The sequence below is a fragment of the Amblyomma maculatum genome, chromosome 10, assembly GCF_055883805.1.
Source record: "Amblyomma maculatum isolate TAMU_Amacu chromosome 10, ASM5588380v1, whole genome shotgun sequence".
In the NCBI taxonomy this organism is placed as follows: Eukaryota; Metazoa; Arthropoda; class Arachnida; order Ixodida; family Ixodidae; genus Amblyomma; species Amblyomma maculatum.
Genome location: NC_139353.1, coordinates 141,916,177 through 141,939,018, shown reverse-complemented (window position 1 = coordinate 141,939,018; position 22,842 = coordinate 141,916,177).

The window sequence follows — 22,842 nt, the reverse complement described above, 5'->3', positions numbered from 1 at the left end:
TATTTCAGCTTTCTCTTTGCAGCTGCATCTGTCGTAGCTCGGGCACTCATCAAGGGACTCCTCTGGGTTGGGAGGTAGGCCTCCTTCCAGTCAAACTGGTTCCAACATCTGGATGGCTACTGGCGCGGTATTAACATCAAACATACTCGTTCTCCCAGTGTGTTATCCTGAGGGATGGATGGATGGATGGATGGATGGATGGATGGATGGATGGATGGATGGACTGATGGATGGATGGATGGATGGATTGATGGATGGATGGATGGATGGATGGATGTTAGTAGCGACGCCTTTAAAACGGGGTGGTGATAGTCCTTACCATGCTCAACCTTTTGTTGATGTTTTTAACTTCAACAATCCGTCAAATTTAAACGCGTTTCCTTTTAGTCCCGGAATTTATATCTTTAAATACCAATGTTTCATTTCCATTTAGCTTCCATGAGCCCCTTCAGTAGAATTTAGGTTGTTTGTTCTTCCTCAGAAGGTTCTTTAAACCCTTCCTGTTATGTAGTTTGGCTTAGGGAAGACCAGTAGGCGTACTTGAAGGTGATGATGGTAGAGCATATATTTACAGCATGACATATTGTAACGCAACGTTACAAATCTGGTGGAGGAATAGCCAGGTATCGATCCAGTCCTGCATAATCAACCTGTCAATACAGAGCTTACCCCCCTACATCAACGCCTCGGCCGCCGCCTACGTGGAGAGCCCCCTGAATTCGGACCCCTTCCGGCCGCTACCAGGACGACGCACCCTCAGACAGCCATAGAACCTGCTGCAATGACATCTGAGAGCAGGCTTCCCACCCACATCCTGTGTCATAAGCCGCGAACACCCCCCTCTTTTCATAGCGACGTGTTCGAGGACGCCGAGGACTGGCTTGAGAACTACGAGCGAGTTGCTCGTTACAACAGGTGGACTGATGAGCGTAAGCTCCACAACGTGTACTTCGCTCTTGAAGAGTATGCACGGACATGGTTTGAAAACCATGAGGCTTCCTTCCCATCCTGGGCAGCCTTCTGTCGTGATTTCAAAGCCACGTTTTCTAGCGCCGACCGCCGGAAGCGAGCAGAAGCTGCGCTACACTCGCGCATTCAGCGCCAGAACGAGAGCGTGCGTGTGTTCTTTGAGGACATGACACGCCTTTTAAACCGTGCAGAGCCACAAATGCCAGAAGATAAAAAGCTGCGTCACCTGATGCGGGGCGTTAAACAAGAAGTTTTCGCGGGACCTGTGCGCAGTCCACCACGCACTGTGGCGGAGTTTCTCAGCGAGGCAGCGACCATGGAGATAACGCTGCAACACCGAGCCCGTCAGTACAACCGTGACGTGAACATAATTAGGTCCGACGCACCCCTGTACATGTCGGCAGTGACATGGACTCACTAAGCAATCTCATCCGTTTTGCCGTGCGGGAGGAACTGCAAGCGCTCCGGATGCCTTGCAACACAGCATCTTTTCCTTCATTGGCTGAAGTCGTCCGGGACGAGGTGCGTATGGCAGCTCAGCAAGTTGCTGAAGTTGTTCCCCAGCAGCGCGTTCCTCACCAGACGTTGACGCGAAGCCCACCTACGCGTCCGTCCTGAGTAAGGCTCCCCCGCCAGGCCATAGCATCAACGCCGCAGCTCCAGCAATGGAGCCGCAGGGTCCCCGCATTGAGCACCTCGCATGGAGCCGCATGCAGCCTCGCTACTCCCCTCCGCCAATCTGCCAGCCACCCCGTAAAAGTCAAGTATGGCAGCCCCGGGATCGTCGGCCCCTGTGCTATCATTGCGGTGAAGCCAGTCACCTTTACCGGGCGTGCCCGTACCGCCGCGTCATCATGCGGGGTTTCGCCTCGGAGGGCCTCTATCCTCGGAATGCAGAACGGCCTACTGAGATTGCAAGCGACCTTGCAGCGCGACAGTACCCCGTCACATCCGGTTACCAAGAGCGTCGGTCTGCGTCCCCGACGAGCAACCGTTCGACAAGTCCCCACTCTTCCCGACGCCGCTATCCCAGCCCTGGTCGGGAAAACTAATACCAGCGGCCTTCGGAGGCAGGGTCGCTGATGTCGGGAAATGTGAAGATCCTCCGTCATCGTCAGGCCGACCCGACGAGATTTCACTTCTGTCAGGTAGCGACAGCATCCGGCATACTACCTCCGATTTGTGTGTAACGATTGATGGAGTGGATGTCACCGCGTTACTCGACACTGGTGCCGATTATTCTGTAATGAGCCGTGGTCTCGCCCGAGAATTGAAGAAAGTTTTGACAAATTGGTCCGGCCCGAAGATTCGTACGGCGGGAAGTCACTTCATGGAACCTGCAGGCAAGGGCACAGCGCGGGTCGGCATCCGTGGTTTTGTGTATGTCGGAGAATTTATCGTGCTTCCTGAGTGTTCGAAAGACTTGATCCTTGCTCTAGACTTCCTGCAGACCAACGGTGCTGTCATTGGCCTGAAAGAAGCGCGTGTTTCCTTTTCGACGAAACGAGCCGTGGTGGTGGTGGTGGTGAAAAACTTTATATTTGGGAGCCTTAAGGGAATAAATGCTAATGATGGGTCGGCTCTTGGCTGCGTGTTGTGGCCGGAAGCTGGTGCATCCCAGCGACTTTCAAAGCGCAGTCTGTCAGCCGATTTTGAACGGCCGGGTCAGAGCTGGACACCGCAGCCTCCCATCGCTCGAGGTCGGAGAGTTGACAAGTGGCTGGAGGGTGGAATTCCGAGCATTTGATCATAATATGCTCAAAATCAGCTTTAGGTGCCCCACACAGGGTGCACTGCGGCGAGAACAGTCCTGGATAGATCAAAGATAAGAAAGCAGGGGATGGGAATGTACGGGACTGAAGCTGGCGCCACGTCACCTGTTGTAGCTTAGTCATAGATTTATGAGGAGGAGGGTAGATGGTTCGTTGATCACGGTAATGGAGAGAGATTTCGTGATAGGATACCATGTGCTCGCGAGCATCTCCCCAGGCAGTGGCAGTCCCTGCTCGGCTGACGTATCCTCGAGCAAAAGAGAGAGCTGCTTCGTTGCCTGGGTGACCCGTGTGAGCGGGCACCCATATTAGTTGAATAGGGTGTTCGGATGGGGAGAGGGAGGCGAGGAACCGGAAGGGTGGGGTAGAGATGCGACCGCGGGCGAAGTTCCGTACGGCGGATTTAGAATCGCTAAAGATGGTTGTGGCTCGGGTGGTAGCTATGGCGAGGGCAACCGCCGCCTCCTCCGCCTCCAGGGAAGTGGAGGCAAAAGTTGTACCGGCCGCGACCAGTTGCAAAGAGTTTGAAACAGCGCTGAGGGCGAACGCTGGGCGGGAGGGGCATGAGGCAGCGTCTACGTAAACGGTCTCTGGCTGGAAGCCATAGTGCTTGCGAAGAGCTTCTGCGCGTGCCTTGCGGCGAGCGACATGGTGGTCTGAGTGCATATTCTTTGGCAGGGGATGCACCTTAAGAACGCGGTGTATCGCAGGGGGAAGTGTATGTTGTGTAGAGCAGTGACCGGGAGGTGAGAGATGGATGCGAGCAATGATGTTCCGGCCGGTGAGGGTAGATGATAATCGCTCCAACTGGGCTGAGCGGTGGGCTTCCGTGAGCTCAGTTAGGGAGTTATGGATGCCCATGTGAAGAAGGCGTTCATTGGAAGTGTAGCGGGAAACGAGCCGTGGCGCGCATTGAAAACGAAGATCCGGGTCTGAACGTTTTGCGTATAGTGACGATGACGTGAGGGTTCCTGCACGTTCTAGTGTGCTGGCTCTTGTAAAGCATGATTTGTTCCACGATTACGAGGGCATCGCGGATGGGCACCTTCCGCTACTACTCGAGAAGGAATTAGCTGTTGCTCGAGGACTCGTATGACTCCAGAACAGTTGTGCTACTGTCCTCCTGACAAATTTTGCTAAGGAGATGCGGCATCTCGCCAAGGACACGGCTGTTGCCGTCCTTCACGATGTTAAGCCTTACCTTATTTATGCACCGCCGGAACGAACCCTAAAGAAGAGGCCGCACCTTGCCATGCTCTGCAAACCGTTAAATTTAGCCCCGACTTGAGGCCCGATCAAAGGAATCTTCTCTCGGCTCTTCTGAGTGATTTCGAAGACTGTTTCGCCACAGGCTCGAAGGTCGGTCGTACTGCTGTCGCCAAGCACCGCATCATCACCGATGAGACCGCGCGTTACCGGTATGCCAGCGCCCGTACCGGGTTTCTCCTAAGGAACGTGACGCCATTAAAACGCAAGTGGATGAAATGCTTGCTGACGACGTGATCCAGCCTTCAACGAGCCCATGGGCGTCGCCAGTGGTCCTTGTCAAAAAGAAAGATGGCACCTTGAGATTCTGTGTCGATTACCGAAAGTTAAATAACGTGACCAAAAAGGACGTCTATCCGCTGCCCAGGATTGATGATGCCCTCGACCGACTACGCGATGCCAGGTACTTCTCCTCATTAGACCTCAAAAGCGGATACTGGCAAATCGAAGTGGATCAGAGAGACAGAGAGAAGACTGCATTTGTGACGCCCGACGGCCTATACGAGTTTAAGGTGCTTCCGTTTGGTCTTTGCTCTGCACTGGCCACGTTCCAACGTATGATGGACACGGTTTTATCATGTCTCAAGTGGCAGTCGTGCTTGGTGTACTTAGATGATGTTGTTATTTTCTCGCCTACTTTCGAGCAACACTTGGACAATTTGCGCATCGTGCTTCAAGCACTCAAAGGCGCGCAACTAATGATCAAGCCTGAGGAATGCCACTTTGCTTTCAAAGAACTACGCTTCCTCGGTCATGTTGTCAGTGCACAGGGCGTTCTCCCTGATCCCGAGAAGACTACCGCAGTGTCAAATTTTCCACGTCCTACCGTCAAAAAGGCACTTCGACGATTTCTAGGTCTTTGTTCGTATTATCGACGCTTCGTCCAAGATTTTTCTACGATAGCTGAACCACTGACAGCACTAACCAGAGATGACATACCCTTCCTGTGGGGAGACGATCAAGAGCAAGCCTTCGAGGAGCTTAGAAGCCGCCTACACAAACCCCCAATACTCGCCCATTTCGATGAAGACGCCGCAACAGACGTACATACTGATGCCAGCAACGTTGGCCTCGGCGCGGTACTCATTCAGTGGCAAGGCGGAGTAGAACGGGTTATCGCCTACGCGAGCCGAACACTCTCACCATGAGAGGCGAACTATTCGACAACGGAGAAGGAGTGCCTTGCACTAATCTGGGCCATCAGCAAGTTTCGACCATATTTGTACGGACGACCCTTCCGTATTGTCAGCGACCATCATTCCTTGTGCTGGCTGGCAAGCCTTAAAGACCCGTCTGGACGCTTAGCTCGTTGGAGCCTCCGTCTTCAAGAGTATGACGTTACTGTTGTCTATAAGTCGGGACATAAACACCAAGATGCGGATTGCTTGTCACGCGCGCCATTGGACTCCAGCGCAGTAGAAAACGCCGGCGAGTTTCCCTTTATTGGGGCCATTACTCAATCCCATATGGCTGACCTTCAACGCAAGGACCCGGAGCTAGCGCCGCTCATCGATTATCTGGAAGGACGCGGTGGTAGAGTACCGCTTGTTTTTCGTCGTGGCTTGCAGTCATACGCTTTACGAAGTGGAGTTCTATACAAGCGCAATTTTGAAAGATCAAGAGAGACATTTCTGCTCGTAGTACCCAGGACCTCCACCAGATTTGTAACGTAACGTTACAGAGAAGGCGCTCTGGCACTCTGGAACCGAAGAACACCAACAGCCAGTCAAGGCAACACAGGAGCGCAGCACCGTATTGCTTCGTCCTCTTTTCCGAATCGCCCGTTCAAATCTTCGTCGTCTATGAATGGCATGTGTCAATATATATATATATATATATATATATATATATATATATATATATATATATATATATATATATACACAGAGAGTAAAACTGGAAGTTTAAAGAAATTACATAAAAGAAGACGCGCAACTTTACTCTTCGACCTAACTGGTAAGAGCCTAAGCAGAACAGCCGCGTTACATGTCTACGCATGGAGCCCACTGGACTGAACTCTCTTGGATCACGTCTCGTTTTACACCTTCATAAAACAAAGAAATAGGGGCAGTCAATTTCACAGTCCAGCCCCACACATGAACTGTCCAATAAGGAATATGCTAGATGGGCACAGTCCTGTGGTAGGCCTTAGCTTCTAACCCAGGGCCCCACAAGTAATACAAATTAAACAAACAAAGCGCACAGCGAATCTATTTTTCCAGTGAGGCTGTCAAACCCTCTCCTCTCAGGAGACTTTCCGCCAATCCGGCGCCGACGGTCCCGTCGGCTTTCCCCACATGCGGCACGCTTGTAGAAAGGGGACCGCGTCCACAATACAAGAAGCAAACAGACGGTTGGCGGTGGCATGCAGAGACGCGCACCTGCAAGTGATTATCCTCGGGCGCGGCCCTACAGGACTGCGTCCACACTACCAACAGGCCATCAAAAGCGGCTTAGGCAAGGTAAAAGAAAAAAAAACGATGCCAGTGGTACTCCTGTACTTTCATGCCCTATCACACAGACTGAGGAATGTTGCTGAAAGGCATTCCATGCGGGTCGTTTTCTCTGCCCCACAAAAATTAAAAGGAATGTGCGTGAAAGAAAATGAGGAGCGCAAGCCTGGAGCAGCCTCGTCCTGTGGCGTTAGGCACAAAGCTAGGTTTGTCGAGTGTTGCGAGGGAGTAGTTTACAAAATCCCGCTCTCATGTGGTCGTGCATATGTGGGGCATATGGGAAGATGCCTGCACAAAAGGCTCAGAGAACACATGCGCAACTTTAACCAGATTGGTGTATCTATATAAATCTGCCGCCGCACTGCGTTAGATGCAAAGATTGCGCCACTTTTCCATGAGACAGTGGTTTGACTGAAATCTAGAGACAAGCTAACCAGGGAACTGTGGGAGGCGCACTGTAGCGAATCCGCGAAAGGGACATGTGTAAGCGACCCTTCGTTTGCCCTATTGACACAAGAAAAGGAATTTAATTTCACTATTTTAACTTTAATTTACCTGTTTATATAGGCGCCGTTGTTCGCCCTCAACATTTCTGCAATATGAGTGAACTTGATGCTTTAAATCATCTGTTCAAAATTAACAATGCTGTGCCGCATCATGATGTTACATTCCTTTATTCTGTGCTCTAATTGTCATTCAGTCTGCTTCCGTATAGTGTCAATGTTCTGCAATTGTGTTTATCGCTTTTTTAAGACTGTATATAACGCGTTTTAATGTTGTAACCAAAGTATATGTTGTACAGACGCCAAGTCGATGACTGTGCTCCTCTAATGCCAGTCATGTGGCGTCAAGCTTTCTCAATGGTTTTTGTGACGTGTATCACGTTCACCCTTGATGCGATAGCGTCTTTGCTGTTCTGTCGGTTTTATCGATGTTTATTTGTTTGCTTTGGTTTTTGGGGTTTAACATCCCAAAGCGACTCATGCTATGAGAGTAGTGCTACATATGTGTGTTCACCGCAATAAAATTTCATTTAATAGCTTGCGCTCCAGTGTCTCGTATCGTTTCCTACGTCGGCTTTTCTTGAGCGCAACGATGAATACAAGTTCTCACAGGTTTCCTTCGCAATCTGAGTCTGATTTTCTATATATGTCTAGAGTATACAAAAAGCGTCCCTTATAAAACTTGGCTGCAGTTTGTGCCACCATTATGCGGCACGTATCTTGGTATGTTTGCGAGTCTTAAGAGTACAGGAAGTCTAAAAAAATAGTTATTTCTACAGTATTCTTGGATAATTCCTTTCATTCACCATTTACTTGTTCACGGCAATAATTCATAGTTTTTGCCTCAGGGACGTCAAGGGGTGCAGGAATTGTTTACGAGGTCATGCCACTTTGTGAAAAACAGCAGCTGACAGTAAAACATAGCTCTCAAGTACGAATACAGCAAATACACCACTTCAACCTCGGTGGGATATGACAGGTAATTTGTTACTTCGGTAATTGAGGGCAAACATTTTCTATTGACAGAAAACACTATTTGGTACTCAAATAGCAGTCGAAACTCGGAGATATGAAAGCATATGTAAAAATTAACACAGGCACGATTGAAAACACCTCACTTAAGAGTGAATCGTTGCCTATTTTAGACTAAATTTTTATACAAGTACTGCTTTCTATGCTCTGAACTATTTGATTGCGAGTTTGAAATCAGTTGTCGGGCAATTTAAAAATTGATATTGGTGGCTGGTTCAGCTCAGGGCTTAAGGCCGTAATGCAACTCAAGTGGCCTTTTGTTTACGAGAATACCAGAGAAGAAACATACCTATTTATTTTTTTATATAAATGCAAACAATAACTTGCTTGACGTCAAATACACATTTGAGTCATTTAGGAATCAGGATCCCATTGCGGCGTAGCCAGGAAGTGTTTCAGTGTTGGATCTCCCTTCTCCCGATATGTTTTTTTGCACGTCTTCTTAAAAAGGCAGCGTATAACACAAAGTGAAATATATTTCTTCCTGCGTCCTTTTAATCCGAGCTCGTGTCATATCCGGAATCAGATGCCATTACTCCGGTACGCAGTAAAAAGGACCTCGTCGCCACAAATCCGAAAACAATCGTACGCACGAAGATTGAGTAGCCTACACAACGCATAAAAAAAGCAACTTGCTAAAGGAAAATGAGAGAGATAGACATGGAAAGGAAATACAACGACCTCGTTTCCGGCTGTTAGCTTCGAGCGAGCGGAAGAGGCAGTCCACTTATCTTTCGAAAAGCAAAAGCGCGCGCGCCTGACATGACGGGACGTAGTAGACATGACAATAGAATAAAAAAAAAAGAACCAGCATCGTTGCGGCAGATGGCAGATGAAACAGAATTCTAACTATGACACACACATGGTCGCTCTGTTGGCGAGAGTAGTGGGCGCGGTCTTTTAGAGGCCTGGGCTCCTCCATATTGTTTTAAGGTGGCGCCCCATATGAGCCAAACAAGGAAAGAACACACCGATTCCACTGGACGGCATCTGGGCTGTATGAGCACCGTCAGCGTAGTGGTAGCGGCAGCGTACAACGCTACTGCCAGCATCTCGCGGAAGCTGTCTGGCATCGTGGCGCATTTTTGTGTTTTATTTGAGCGCGCCACTAAACCATTCCATCCGTTGTTCATGCAGATGCTGTTGGCACCAGCAGCAGCGGCCAGAGTAACTGCGAATGACTGCGCTCTGTTTGTACAAGCCGAACTTTAATTAATGATAACTGTCGCAGTAAACTATAAAGGTGTCTTAGTTTCAGTTATATTTCATAATTGCAACGCTAACTGTAAACACAAACGCACAGCGAATTATGCCTGCGGATAGCTACCGGACGCGGGACTACCACGAGAAATGCTTTCTATTCATCGCCGCACTCATTTACCGTGAAGTGTAGTCCGTTTCATGTCTTGCATTTTCTATCGACTGTGTCTATTCGATATTGCTCTCCCTTCATATCGAATTTAGGGACCTGAGGGTCGTTATAAACGGACAGTGTTTACCACGGCAACGGAGCTAACTGCTGCTATCGCGAACCAAGCTTAGCGATAATTGCAGTCGGTGGTGCGCCGTCTTCCATGTGCTAAAAGCGTACAATCAAGCTCGCCCGCTTCAACAAATCACAGTTTACATAAACCAAGCAGTAACAGTGCTTTTATTAACCTTCGAGTATGTACTATAGTTAGGCAAAAGCACAGCCCACTACCGTCGTTGTGGCATAGTTCTCGCGGCGTCTCGTTGAACAAAATGTCGATTATTGTGCGGCCTCAGCCCTCCATTAAGGTAGAAAAGTTCCTAACACTTATAGCAGCGGATGACAGGAGCTCACGAATGGGGCGCCGCCTGGTGTAGCGATGGATGAAGACGCTACTGCTGAGTCGTCGGTACGAATAATGTTTTGCATCGGGAGACACATCGGAAGACGCTTTCGACTTGCTTAAAGCTGCAGTAACTGATATATTGTGGAACTACTTTACTACCAATCCTATTGAATCATGTAATGAAAGAAAGATAGGTTTAGTTTTGGGTTCAAATCGGCATAGCGGAGCCAGCATGCAAGCAAACAATGAGTCGCGCCGTACCGGCGGCAGCTTGCTATGGGCAGAAACTTCTTTATATGGCAGTTATCACTCCTAAATACCACACAGCATGGGTCAATGCCCCTATGGGAAGATTTTGTTTTGGCAGCGGGCTCTTTATTAACAGAAAAAAATTTTAGCTCGCTCTTCTGACGCTTAGACAAGGGATTCACCGTATCGTTGGCGCGGGAGTTGTGGAAGCCGCGGCCGGCTCGGCGTCCTGTGTTTACTGCGAGGGTGGAAGTGAAATGGGTACACATCCGAGAGTCCATCGTTCGTACAAAGTCTGTCTGGTTTACATAAAATGTTCACAGGTGATCTAAATCAAGCTCCACAGGAAAGCGTTGAAGCGAAAGCGTATAAGCAGCATTCGGACTGATATTGAATTCTTCCTTGCAAGAAAGCTTTCTATTTCTTTGATGTTTGTTTAGTCCACAATCACGCATTGCAATGCCAATGACGGTACCACAAGGAATGGCACTAATGAAGTGACGTAAGTATTTTAGGTGATAATATGAGGAGCAAGGCCACTCTATGATGCGTAAACCATCCGAATGCACAGCCCACTCCACACTGGCAACTGTGAGTAGGCGCACTGAACGTGGATATAGAGTATTAATTCCTCCCCGTCGGTTTGCCTTCGGTAAAACAGTGTATACATCTTGGGTCTATGCATTCCTAAACTGCAAGAAGCGAAAATACGAGCTTCTCAAGCTATTCAAGAGATGGTGTGACAAATGGGAGCACGCCAGCTTTGCGCTTCGGGGCAATTTTAAACGCACAGCATAAATTGTACGGGTGCTGTAGTGACATTGCACGGGAGAAACACAAACTTGTACCGGTACGCCAGTGCCAGCGAAAACGATAAGTACCATTCTCTTATTTCATTCCCGCTTCTAGTATTCTGGAATAGTGTTGTGCATTTTGTTTTGCCTGACTGGAATTTAAAATAACTCAGGAAGTGTTGATCTTTATTTGCAGAGCCTCCAGTGTCATGTAATAGATACGATATAACGCAGGACGCAAAGCAACCGGACTGATGCCGTCCACCGATGACACAGAGTGCTTATTTCATTTGGGCAGGGAAATGCAGTTTAGGTTGTACCCTGATTTGCCACACTAGGGAACAATAACACAGGTGTGAATGTATGGGCAGAGCAGTATTTTTGTCTTTAGAATAGCTGGAAGATAATGATAAAATCTGTCTGCGAGAGTTGAATGCCTGATACAGCTTAGTTATAATTGCATATTTGGGCCCGTGGCATCTGATTTAGATTTTAACACCTAGAAATAAGGTAGCTGAAGACTGTTTTTGGTCCCCGTCATGAATATCTTTAAAAAAGATTATATGTGGTGCGATTCCTTTTTAAGTAGAGTCAATACTTTTCCACTTAACCCGGTTTTGTGCTAGCTACATCCACTTGACCCCTGCGAACTTAATCTCGTCCACCCACCTAACTTTCTGCCACCCCCTGCTACGCTTTCCTTTCCTTGGAATCCAGTTTGTTACCCTAAGCGACCATTGGTTATCCTCTCTTCGCACTACATGTCCTGCCCATGCCCATTTCTTCTTAATTTCCACTAAAATGTCGGTAACTTGAGTTACCGACATTCTAGTGGAAAGAAAAAATATGGGAGAGGCCTTCGCCCTGCAGTGGGTATAGTCAGGCTGAATATGATGATGATGAATCCTTTTCCGTTCCCTATGCTGCATGCGTGGTGTTAATTTGGAGGCATGGGGTTAAAGCCGACATCAATTTGTTCGCGTACCAGAAAAGAGCAACCATGAAAACAAATGACTTCTGGTAAGGAACAGATTGGTATTGTTTTCACATAAAGAAATATTAAAAGCTTCATCTCATACCCTACTGATGTCCTGAGGCAATAAATATCGACTTAAAAAAAAAGCTTGCTATGCTTATAATGCCAAATGCAGGTTCCAAATGAAACAGACGAGAATATAACCTTGTGGTAACGCGAATGGCGTGACATTTGTTTCAGAAAGAACGCCTTTTTTTGGCAGCAGTCTGTACTTGTAGGGGTATTTGACATAAGTATTGGTCTAAGTATACCTCGGTTATATGCTGTGGAAGTGTTTGGTAATGTATATTGCACTCCGCACTATACAATAAGTTTTTAAAGTCGACAGAAGTACCCAGTATTTAAGTCTGATGCTGCGCGCCATATCCAATTTCGTTCCATGTAGTGAGAGGTGTACACACCTGCTTTAGGATTAAAGGCTTCATAAGCTCACGAGTGACCGCCTCATCGGCGTCCACGAAAAGTGTCGCCCTTCGCGAGATTCAGCAGAATACTACGAGGTTGTGATTCCCGCATATACAAACCTGAGCCCACCGGGGGTCCGATCGAGGCGTCCGTGCTGCGCCTTTCATTTGGGGCTTCCACTAACGCCACACCACGTAGCATACAGAAGCATACGCAGTAAAGTAGACATCAGTGGCGTTTGAAATTAGTTTACAGGAATGAAAAGGTACAACGTCTGTCGCACACCTCCACGCCTAAAGGAAAAGTGTAAGGTGGGAGGGAAGAGGTGCCGCAGTGGAGGGCTGCAGACCACTGAGCTATAAATGTTTTCACCTCTTCGAACTTTAATGGTGCAATGTACCCCATAGAGACAGCGAGAGAGATATAACTTTTATTTGTGCAACAGAGAGACTATCCCGCTCTTCGAAAGTCAGACCCGGAAGGTGGGACAGTCGCCTTAGTTGCAGGCCGGTAGTTCTTGGACTCCAGCGGCATCTTCGGCTAGCCGAAAAATTTCTCATAAGGTTGAGTCTGAGCTCTACAGAGGGGTCTCCTAGTTGTCTTTAGCTATATGTTTAGCCCTGTCTGAAGATTTTGTGCATTCCCATGTTATGTGATCTAGTGATCCCCTTTCCGTACATAAAATATATAGGTGTGATCGTTTTTCCGGCCATATATGGTTGACTAGAACTGGGTTCGGATATGTTTTTGTGTGTAGCTTTCTCCATGCTGTTGCTTCCTCTTTGCTTAACGTTGGGTGGGGGGGTGGTGGGATCCTCCCGATCATTATGTAGTGCGTAGTTCTTTTTTTTGCAATAGTGATCAGGTCGTCTTCTTTGCATTGCTAACTTCTTGCGCAACCAAACTCATGAAGGCCATGGTTTGAGATCGCCTCTCTGAATATCTCGGGGCCCGCAATACTTTCGCAGACACGATTTTCGGATTCCGATCTCAGATGTCAGCAGGACATCCTGGTTCAACTCAGCTACGAGGTACTCACGCCTGTCGAGCACTCTCACAATGACAAGGTGGTTCTCGCCTCGGATTTGAAGGGTGCTTTCGACAACTTGAAACACAGTGTCATCCACGCTCACCTCAGCGAGACACAATGCGGACACAACACGTTTAATTACTTAAAACAGTTCTTAACGGACCGTGAATCCTTTTTCTGCATTCAGGACAAGGAGCACGGTCCTTATACTATGGGCACGCGGGGCACGCCGCAAGGCGCAGTGCTGTCCCCATTACTCTAATTTGGCAATGCTTCATCCCCGCGTGCACAATTAGGTGAGGTTTAAGGTATACAGCATGCGCTGTATGCCGACGACATCACCATTTGGGCTACAGAGGGCAACATTGGTCAACTAGAGGGCTGCCTGCAAACAGTGGCGGGCATAGTGGATCGCTATGCTACGTACTGTGGTCTCCAGTGCTCTCCTAAAAACTCAGAATTCGGGAATCTACGACCCTCGCCGAGATGCAAGACATCAATACATCTCTCTCTGGCTAGCGGACCCATACGCGAAGCCACAGAGATTAGAGACTTCGGACTATTTATTCACCAAAATCGTCAAATAGATGTCGAAAGAGCTGGAGAGTTAATGGCGACGTCCTAGTTGGGTCACGTTGTACACAACTTGTGGTGACGTAGGCCTAACTTCCGGTTGCGGGAAATTTGAAATGAACAGGGAGTGAAAAAGGGGATGATTTGAGTTCACAAATTAGTGGAAGAGGTTAGAAAGTCTGTAAAAAGAAGTAAGCAACCAATTGCTTTCTGAAAAAGGTTAGGGGGTCTTAGATGGCTCTGATCAGGAGAATGGCCATAGTCTCCTTTTCTTCTATCATTTGCTTCTCATCGTTCGCTTCTTATTGGCGTTGGTTGGAGTGCTACTTAAAATTATAATTAGTTTTTCAAAAAAGGCACGGTACCTGTCACACTGCCCCGGCAAGTGTGTTTGGAATGTACACCTTCGCAACACTCGCGTGGCATTCCTTGGTTCGAGTTCGAATGTGGGATGCAAGCTGGCAGAAACGTTAGACAAGGACACGTCTATATAGTATAAAAAATCTCGCGCATAGCTCTCACGCACGGGCTTTAGTTTCCTGAGTCTAGAAAAGCTTTCGCCTTCAAATTCTAGGGGGCACTTTGTACCACTAAAGTGTGAGGAGACGAAAGACTCTATCCAAAGTATCTAAAAACGTTGCTCTATCGCGTAGTAGTCTGAGGCACTCCACTACTGCACCTCTTTATCTTTTTTCACTCCTACCCTTCTCCTTTTCCTTACGGCTCGGTAAGGTGTGCGCAAAGAATTGTGACAAAATGTGCGCATTTTGTTGCGGAAGCAACACTACAATAGTCGCTGTTATTTAACAGCGCCTCTTATGAGTCAAGCTGCGCATACGCGAGAAGCGAGTTACGTCATACGGAGCACAGCTGGAGAGCCGCGTCGGAGCCGCCGTCGACTCCTTCGCGGCGCGGTTGACTCAGAGGTGCCGCCGCCGCCACGTCAGCTGCACATGCGCCAGGAGGGAGTGATGTCACACGGTGCACAGTTGGCGCGCTGGGGCCACCGCCGACTCCTCCGTAGCGCGGTGACTCAGAGGTACCGCCGCCGCCGTGCTCGCTGCAGATGTTGCTTCCGCAATTCTAATCGTGATGGCAGTTGGTCAAACCACACCCAATTGTTTTAAGATGAGAGCATTTATTGGCTCATACTGTTCTCCGTTCGATCACACTATAGCTGTCATTCATCCTGACATCCACGCAGGGCATGTGAAAAACTTCCTAGTTCTCCTTGTCAAGCGTCATGCCAGCGAGCAGTTGCCATGGAGATCGCCGCTGCTATTTAGTGATCGGTAGTGACCTATAATGATAGTAATAGTGATGAGAGTGATGCTGATAATGGCAGGGATTGCAGGGACTGTCACGTCATTATGACATCTCTCCCATTCATGTCTAACAACCGGTACCGACGTCATGATGACATCACATCGATCATGACGTTAGACTTCGGCGGTCGAGAGGAGCGGACAGTGCCTTGGAGTAGCACCTCATAGTTTACTATGATGAGGCGGCAGAGTACCTCGTATGATCCAAAGCAATGGCGCAGAAGCTTTTAAGAGCGCCCTCGAAACCGTATTGAGCTCAATATCCAGACGTGGTCGCCGGGGTGTAAGTGACGCTGGGCGTCGTGTTCTTGTTAGTGCCAAATTCGCTGTCAGGCATGTTGGCGTGCGGCTTCTGTGTCACGAATAGATTGGTCAGCCCCCCCCCCCCCGAGAGTGGACAGAGCAGAATCCGAAAGAAGCATGGCATCCAGCATAGTCAAGGGTCCGCGCTTATGTACCAAATGAAATGGAGTGGAGTGTGTAGTTTAGTGGAGCGCGGTGTTGTATGCGCACGTGATGTACTGCAGAATTCGGTCCCAGCTCCCATGATCATCGTCTAAATATATAGAAATCATATCGGCAATTGTCTCGTTAAGCCGCTCAGTCCGTCCATTAATTTGCGAATGGCAGGCTGGTGTCTTGCAGTTGGTGGTGCCACTGAGTCGAAGGACCTCGCTCGTGAGTGAAGACGTAAACGAGGTTCCCCTGTCAGTTAAGACGCCTGTTGGAGAAACCGTGACGATGCACAATGCTCTGAATGAAGAAATGGGTAACCTCCTCTGCTGTACACGGGCGCCTTGCTTTTCGCGGCCATCGAAAAGCGGCCGCCGAGGCCGGGATTCGATTCTGCGTTCTCGGGAACAGTAGTCGAACGCCGTAACCACTGCGCCTAGCCGGCGGGGCGCATAGGAACTTATCCGCGAGCTAGCCAATGTGTTAGGGAGGAACGTCACGTGTGAACCCCAACATTTGACGTCGTAGACCACGGTCGCTTATTTTGAAGTTGTGGAATGTACAGGGCAGTGCGCTTTATCTAACACGTCCGACCTCGACAATGCGACGTCTATAGCCATTCACATCACTCTGAATGGTTATAGACGCCACATTGTCGAAGTCTGACGCGTTGGATAAAGCGCACTGGCCTGTACATTCTCAAGTTCTTTAATATAAGCGCACTGGCCTGTACATTCTCCAAGTTCTTTAATATAGGCGACCGTCGTGTACGCGGCCAAATGTTAGGCTTCATACGTGAAGTTTCTCCCTAGCACATCGGCTTGCCCACGGATAAGTTCGACAAGGCTCTGAGCTGCACAAACTCGTCGAGTTAGTTGCAGTGACATGTTAGCTTCGGCAATGCACGCGTGCCGGTGCTGTGATCACATTTGACTGTGACGAACTTGCTAGATCTGACGCCGCAACTCTGGGAGCCCATGCTGCGCTGCTCGGACCCTGGGCTCCAGCTAGCCGCCATCCAGCTGGCCTGGGATGCCGCCGGCCAACAACGTCTGCCGGCCTGCGTCTGAGGCGGGGCACCCGCCATCCATCCCAAGCGACGGAGGGCCGGAGCCTCTTCCTCCGCTGGAATAAATAAAAAGTTCTGCTCTCTCTCTCTGCTCGCACGCGGAGGAATCGTTATGCGGTCATCACAGATGCTCAACATTGTTTTCCGTACGTTCGTATTGCTATAAACGGCTCGCTTGTCTGGCTGCCGTCGTGTCTGTCATGGCTCGCACCAACTTGGTCAGTGCTTGAAACTCGGGTTAAAGGCCCCGGAGGCGACGGCTCGCTTTGTGGACCGGAGTGGCGTCCGCGCATCGATGAGCAGCGTCACTGATGTCTTCAGGAGCAAAGCACATGCGATTTATCCTTAGGGGTGGGAGCTCGTCAAGCCGATTGCTCGGCTTTTTCTCCCTACCTCCCTCATCACCATGATGGAAAATAAAGGTGTTAATATTATTATTACAGTCCACCAAAGGATGAGGAGGAGGAAGATAAGGAGTAAAGGCAGAGAGGTTAACCTGTAAAAGAAACCGATTTGCTACTGGGGGAAGGAGAAGAGTTGATATAAAAGCGGTGTGAGAAGGAGGGGTGAAGTTAGTACAGTCACATCACAGATATGTGACAACCCACCAAATGTCACCAACAAACGTAGCAAGCAGCAAAAAAACCGAGCTGTCCTTTTTTAATGAAGCGAAGCTCGAGGAAGTCGAGGACAACGCTCAGCCACGTGCCAAGACATGGTTCGGCCGCTTGGTGGAGCCATAAGGTGGACAGCGGCGGACAGGATTTGACAGTTGACAGCCGTGTGGTGCGGACGCGTTCCATTGCTCCTCCGATTGCACTTGGATACCGGAAATGGACCGACGGGCGACAGTGGGAGCTTCCGAAACCGTCAATAATATGAGTTATTTCTTACATAATTTATTTAGTTTTCAGTTAGTTAGGTTAGGTGCATCCCAAAGAATAGATTTTAGCTCTTTGTCCTACCCCGCCAGGGCAGTGCAGTTGTAAGACGCCCCACTACTGTGCTGGAGTACCCGGGTTCGATCCAGACGGCGGTGGCTATGTTTCGATGGAGGCGAAACGAAGAGGCGTCCGTGTACTGTGCGATGTCAGTGTTGTTGTTTTTGTGGCTCTAGGAAGAAGGAAAAGAAATGCACGGGCCTGCTACTTGCTCTGTAACTGAGCCACCTCCTCTGACTCGTGCAGAGCAGGTGGGGAGCGCTGTCCTGATGGGGCTGGTGCAGGTGGGTCACCGCTGCTGGCGGCGGGGGCTGGCCTGGCACCGAATTTTTATAGGTTGTAGACCGTCATTGCACACGCCACTGCTGGTGGTGGACGACGGCTGTTGTTGCGGCACGCGTCTTTCTTTCCCTCTTGCTTTTCTTTCTTTTCCATATTCTCTTCTATCAGCACGAGGCAGCGGAGGTGGCTCAGCTGCAGAGCCGGTAGCAGGCTCGTGCATTTTCTTTTCCTTCTTCTTACAGCCACAACAACAACAGAGCAGGTGGCCCAGGTAAAAAAATCAAAATAGAGAAGAAAGGAAAAGAAGAGGGAGAGAAAGGCGTGCGCTGCAACCACGTGCACCGTGGCCGCAACAACAGCCGTCGTCCACCACCGAAGCAGTGGTGGGTGCAATGACTGCCTACAACAAATAAAATTCGGTGGCTGGCTAGTTCCCGCCGCAAGCGACGTTGGCCTGCCGTCCCAGCCCCATAGGGCCAGGAACTGCCACCCTTCACAACCTCCCGCGATGTCAGCGCACGTTAAAGTTCCCCAGGTGGTCCAAATTACTCCATAGCCCTCCACTACAGCTCCTCTTTCTCTCTTTCCACTTTCACTCCCACCTTCCTTCCTTCCCTTACTTAGCTTTTCAGGTGTCCATGAAAGCAAGTGTGACAGATAATGCGCGTTTCCCTTCCTGTGACCCAATTAAAAGCGCCCACGATTATGTTACTTCCTAATGCGAAATTTTAGCACAGCTCATCAGCTGTTTCATCTTTTCGATAAATTGAGGCAAATCGAAGAGGCGTCCGTGTGCTGTTCGATGTCAGGGCACGTTAAAGATCCCCAGGGGGTCGAAATTACTCCGTAGCCCTCCACTACGGCTCCCCTTTCTGTCTTTCCACTTCCCTTATGGCGCGGTTCAGGTGTCCACAGAGCAAATGTGACAAATACTGCGCCTTTCCTTTCCCGTGAACCAATAGAGAAAAAAAAAAGAGGCAAGGATTTCGAGCAAGGCACATAAGCACAATTACATACTTCTTTTTTTTTTTAATTTTTCACACATATTCCTTCAAGAAACACTCCACTAACAGTTCTTGGCTGTCATGAAAGAAGCTTTGTGGTCCGAGAAATGAAGAGAGCAATTGAGGTATCGGGAGGTTGCGGGAGGCAGCGCGTGGGTCCATAGGAACGTTGCGCAACGAACAGATAGCAGCGACTCGCTGACGCCGCTAGCGAGTGAAGCGAGCCTGGAAGCGAGTGAGAACGGGATGCACGCACCGTGATCCGCCGCTGTACGGTTGCTTTCTGCGGATGAAGGATGCGAGCGCTATTGTATCCCCCTCCGGCCCGGTCGTCTCGGTGCGCCCGCATACTTGCGGAGCGGGTCGGCGTTTCCGCAACCGGGGAGCACCCTCACCTGCACTCAGGAAGAGGGGGGGGGGGGTCTCCTCTTTCTGCATGGCGGCAACGGTGTTCTACGCAGCACGTTGTGTTGACTAGCTAGCGACGTCAGTCAGTCGCTGCTAGCGCTGCCTCCGGCGACCCCCTTTTTTTTTTCCTCGTGTGCTCCGGTAGCTGCGCGCGCTCCTGCCCCCATAATTCGCCGCTCAGTGTAACCCCCCCCCTTCTCCTCCTCCTGCGAGGCTCCGGGGGCCAAAGCGCCGGCTCGAACGGGGGGGGGGGGGGGCTGAAAGGGGGGCGGAACTGGTTACGAGGCCGACGGCGCCGCGAAACCGAGGAACGGCCGCCAAAGAGCTGCGCTCTAAAATGCATTCTTTGTCCTAGCGGCATGGTTTTCGGGCCGGCAGCTAGGCTTTTTCGGCGTTCATTCTTCAACTATTTTTTTAGATAAATATTCTTTTTTTCTAGGCTACTGGCATTGCAGAATTTATTTTAGAGTGTTTGCTAGCCATTTTCGTGTTTTTCCTTTGCACTCTGCATATTCTGAGAATTAGCAGTAGAAACAGTTGAGTTGACATATGCTTAAAATGTGCAATTAAAAGAAGGTAAAGTGTAATCTATGGCAGGAGCCAGTTAATCTGAAGGAAACTGTTTCGACTCGTTAAAAGAAGTGGAAGGCAGTGCCGTTTTGTACCGGTGTTGCGTGCTGAGTACGCGCCTGGATAGATTTTAACTAGAAAGAGCGGTTTAGTGTCTTGTGTGGAAGCCTTAAAAAATGAAGTAGGTTTATTAAGGACAGAAAATCATAAACTGCTGGGATAGCTGCCCTAAATCAAAACAAAAAAAGTCCGACATTGTCCTTGAAAACAACGAGTACGGACACTTCTGTGCAGACCATGTGGCTGGGACAAGCGCTGTCATGGAAGGCATAAGCAAAGTACTTCAGGCAGATTCGTACCGGCAGAGTTATTTAGAGGTAGCTACTAACAAGTAAGAAAAAAAGATAACCGAAACCGGAGATAACCGAAAGCAGGAGCCAACAGTTGGGAGGGAGAGAGAGAATGCCTATGTGCTTATCGCCATGGATTCCAGCATGAGCAAGTGCAGGTGAGATATAATGGAACGTGTAAAGGGTGATAAGCGAGTTTTAGTTGGAACCTTCTGAGGGATGACAATGAGCGCAGTGCTGAAAGAAAGTAAAAAAAAATTGGAGGACGCTTAAGCTTTGCCTTCAAGAGTGGAACGCGATAGCGTTATTGCACCTCTTTCGCACCGCCCACTCATTCGCTCGGTATGCTCTTGAGTCACACAAAGACATAGTTTTCATACTAACACTTCTAAGTGTACTGTACGACTTTTTTCTAATTATTGTTCAAACAAGTGCTTCTCACAATCTACATTATCGCACTGCGTTGTGCACACTACAACGTTTCTTGCTCCCGTGTTCCTTTAGCGGTCACATGCACTGAGTATGTCGGTCAGCCACACATCCCAGGGGACGTTTTCCCAGCAGAAGCGCTACGGCGCAGCGATCACGTCAGAGGCGTCCGGCATCAGACGCTGCACCTAGCAATCGCGCTGTGAGCGGAAAGAGGAGCCGCGTCGCCTAAACACCACTGTTCGAGTGACGCACGCTGGATGTTGGAAGGGGACAGAGCGAGAAAACTTATTAAACGCAAGGGTATTGGGGCATCCTCGCACCGGTACCCGCGCGGCCCGAAGGGGAGAAGCGGGTGAGCGAAGATAGTGATCTAAAGAAAGGAAAGACGCTAGATTCTAAATAATAAATAAATAAATTGGTTCACAGGAAGGGAAAGGCGCAGTAACTGTCACATTTGCTCTGTGGACACCCGAACCGCGCCGCAAGGGAAAGGAGGAAGGGGGGAATGAAAGTGGAAAGAGAGGAAGAGGAGCCGTAGTGGAGGGCTACGGAGTAATTTCGACCACCTGGGGATCTTTAACGTGCGCTGACATCGCACAGCACACGGACGCCACTTCGTTTCGCCTCCATCGAAACGCAGCCGCCGCGGTCGGGTTCGAACCCGGGAACTCCGGCACAGTAGTCGGGCGTCTTACCACTGCACCACCCCGGCAGGGCTTGATTCTACAACCCGTGAGGGTGCACGGCGAAACGTCAGGGGCGAGTGGCGCGCCACGTGTCGGGGCAGCGCCGCACATTGCGAGGAGGGGTTCTTCTGTGTTTGCCGCAAGATGGCTCTGCATCTGCGCAGAGCGCAGAAGAAATGTAGCGGAAACGTACTTCGCTACTCGTGTAACTGCGACTTCTGTAAGTAACATGCTCATAATTACCGATATGCACCGCAGTATAACGTTCTACGGCACGTTTCTAAGGCAACACCGTATTCACTAGAGGCGCTTTTGTACCGCTTTCAAGCATCGAACTCGTGGCTGAGTGGCATAAGCCAGTATTTTCACATGCACTAATTGTAGCGTGAATCCCGTTATGCATTCATTATTCCGGAGGGCCAAGCAAAGCGGTTCAAGGTAGGCTGCGAATAACATTGGCGATAGTGGACAACCCTGCCTCACAGAAGATCGCACTTGCAGGCTTTCAGTGAGTTCTCCATTCACAACAATCCGTGTGGTACAGTTTTTGTATGCCATTTTAACGCCCTCTAATATTATTCGGCCGACATTTGCATGATCTAATACGGCAAACAGAACATCGTGAGAAACGCGGTCAAAGGCTTTTGCCAGGTCTAGTTGTATACCATCGCCACTCGGTCATCAAATGAGTCCCAGCATTCTAGTATGGATCGTGCCACGTGTATGTTAGTAGTTATACTTCGCCCTTTTATGCCTCATGTTTGGTGCGTGCCTACGAGCGTTGTTATAACACCCTACAATCTTTTCGCTGGCACCTTCATGAAAATTTTGTAGTCGACGTTGGTGACGCTTACCGGGCGATAAGACCCCACCAACAGGCGCTTATCAGGGTCATCGGTTTTAGAAATTAGCACTATGTGTGATGTTGTGAAAGACAGCGGAACGCGTTTTTTCTCATAGCTTTCGTCAACAACCTTCAGCAGAGCCTAGGCTATTGCAGGTTTGAACAATTTGTAGAAGGCTGCACCCAGTCCGTCAGGACCAGGGGCTTTACCTGCTGGCAGGGCATCTATTGCATCCTCAATTTCTTTCACGGAAATCGGCTGCTCAAGCCGTGTTTTAACTTCTTCCTCAAGTTTTGGCGTGAGTGGAAGGAATTCACTATAGAAGCCCCGTTCAGTTTTTCGCGACTGACAAAGCATATCTGCGAAATGATTACAGATTGCGTTCTTGATTACACTGCTGCCCGCCGAAATACCTGTGCTAGTTCTTATTTCTCGTGTTTCCTTTCGGCACGCGTATCGTTTCTCGTCTGATAACGCACGCTTTGTTGGTGTTTCCCCCGCCTACAGCTGTTCCGTCCGCGCCCGAATGACTGCCGTACTATACTTATCTGTGTCCATTTTTTTTTTGCTGTCTTTTG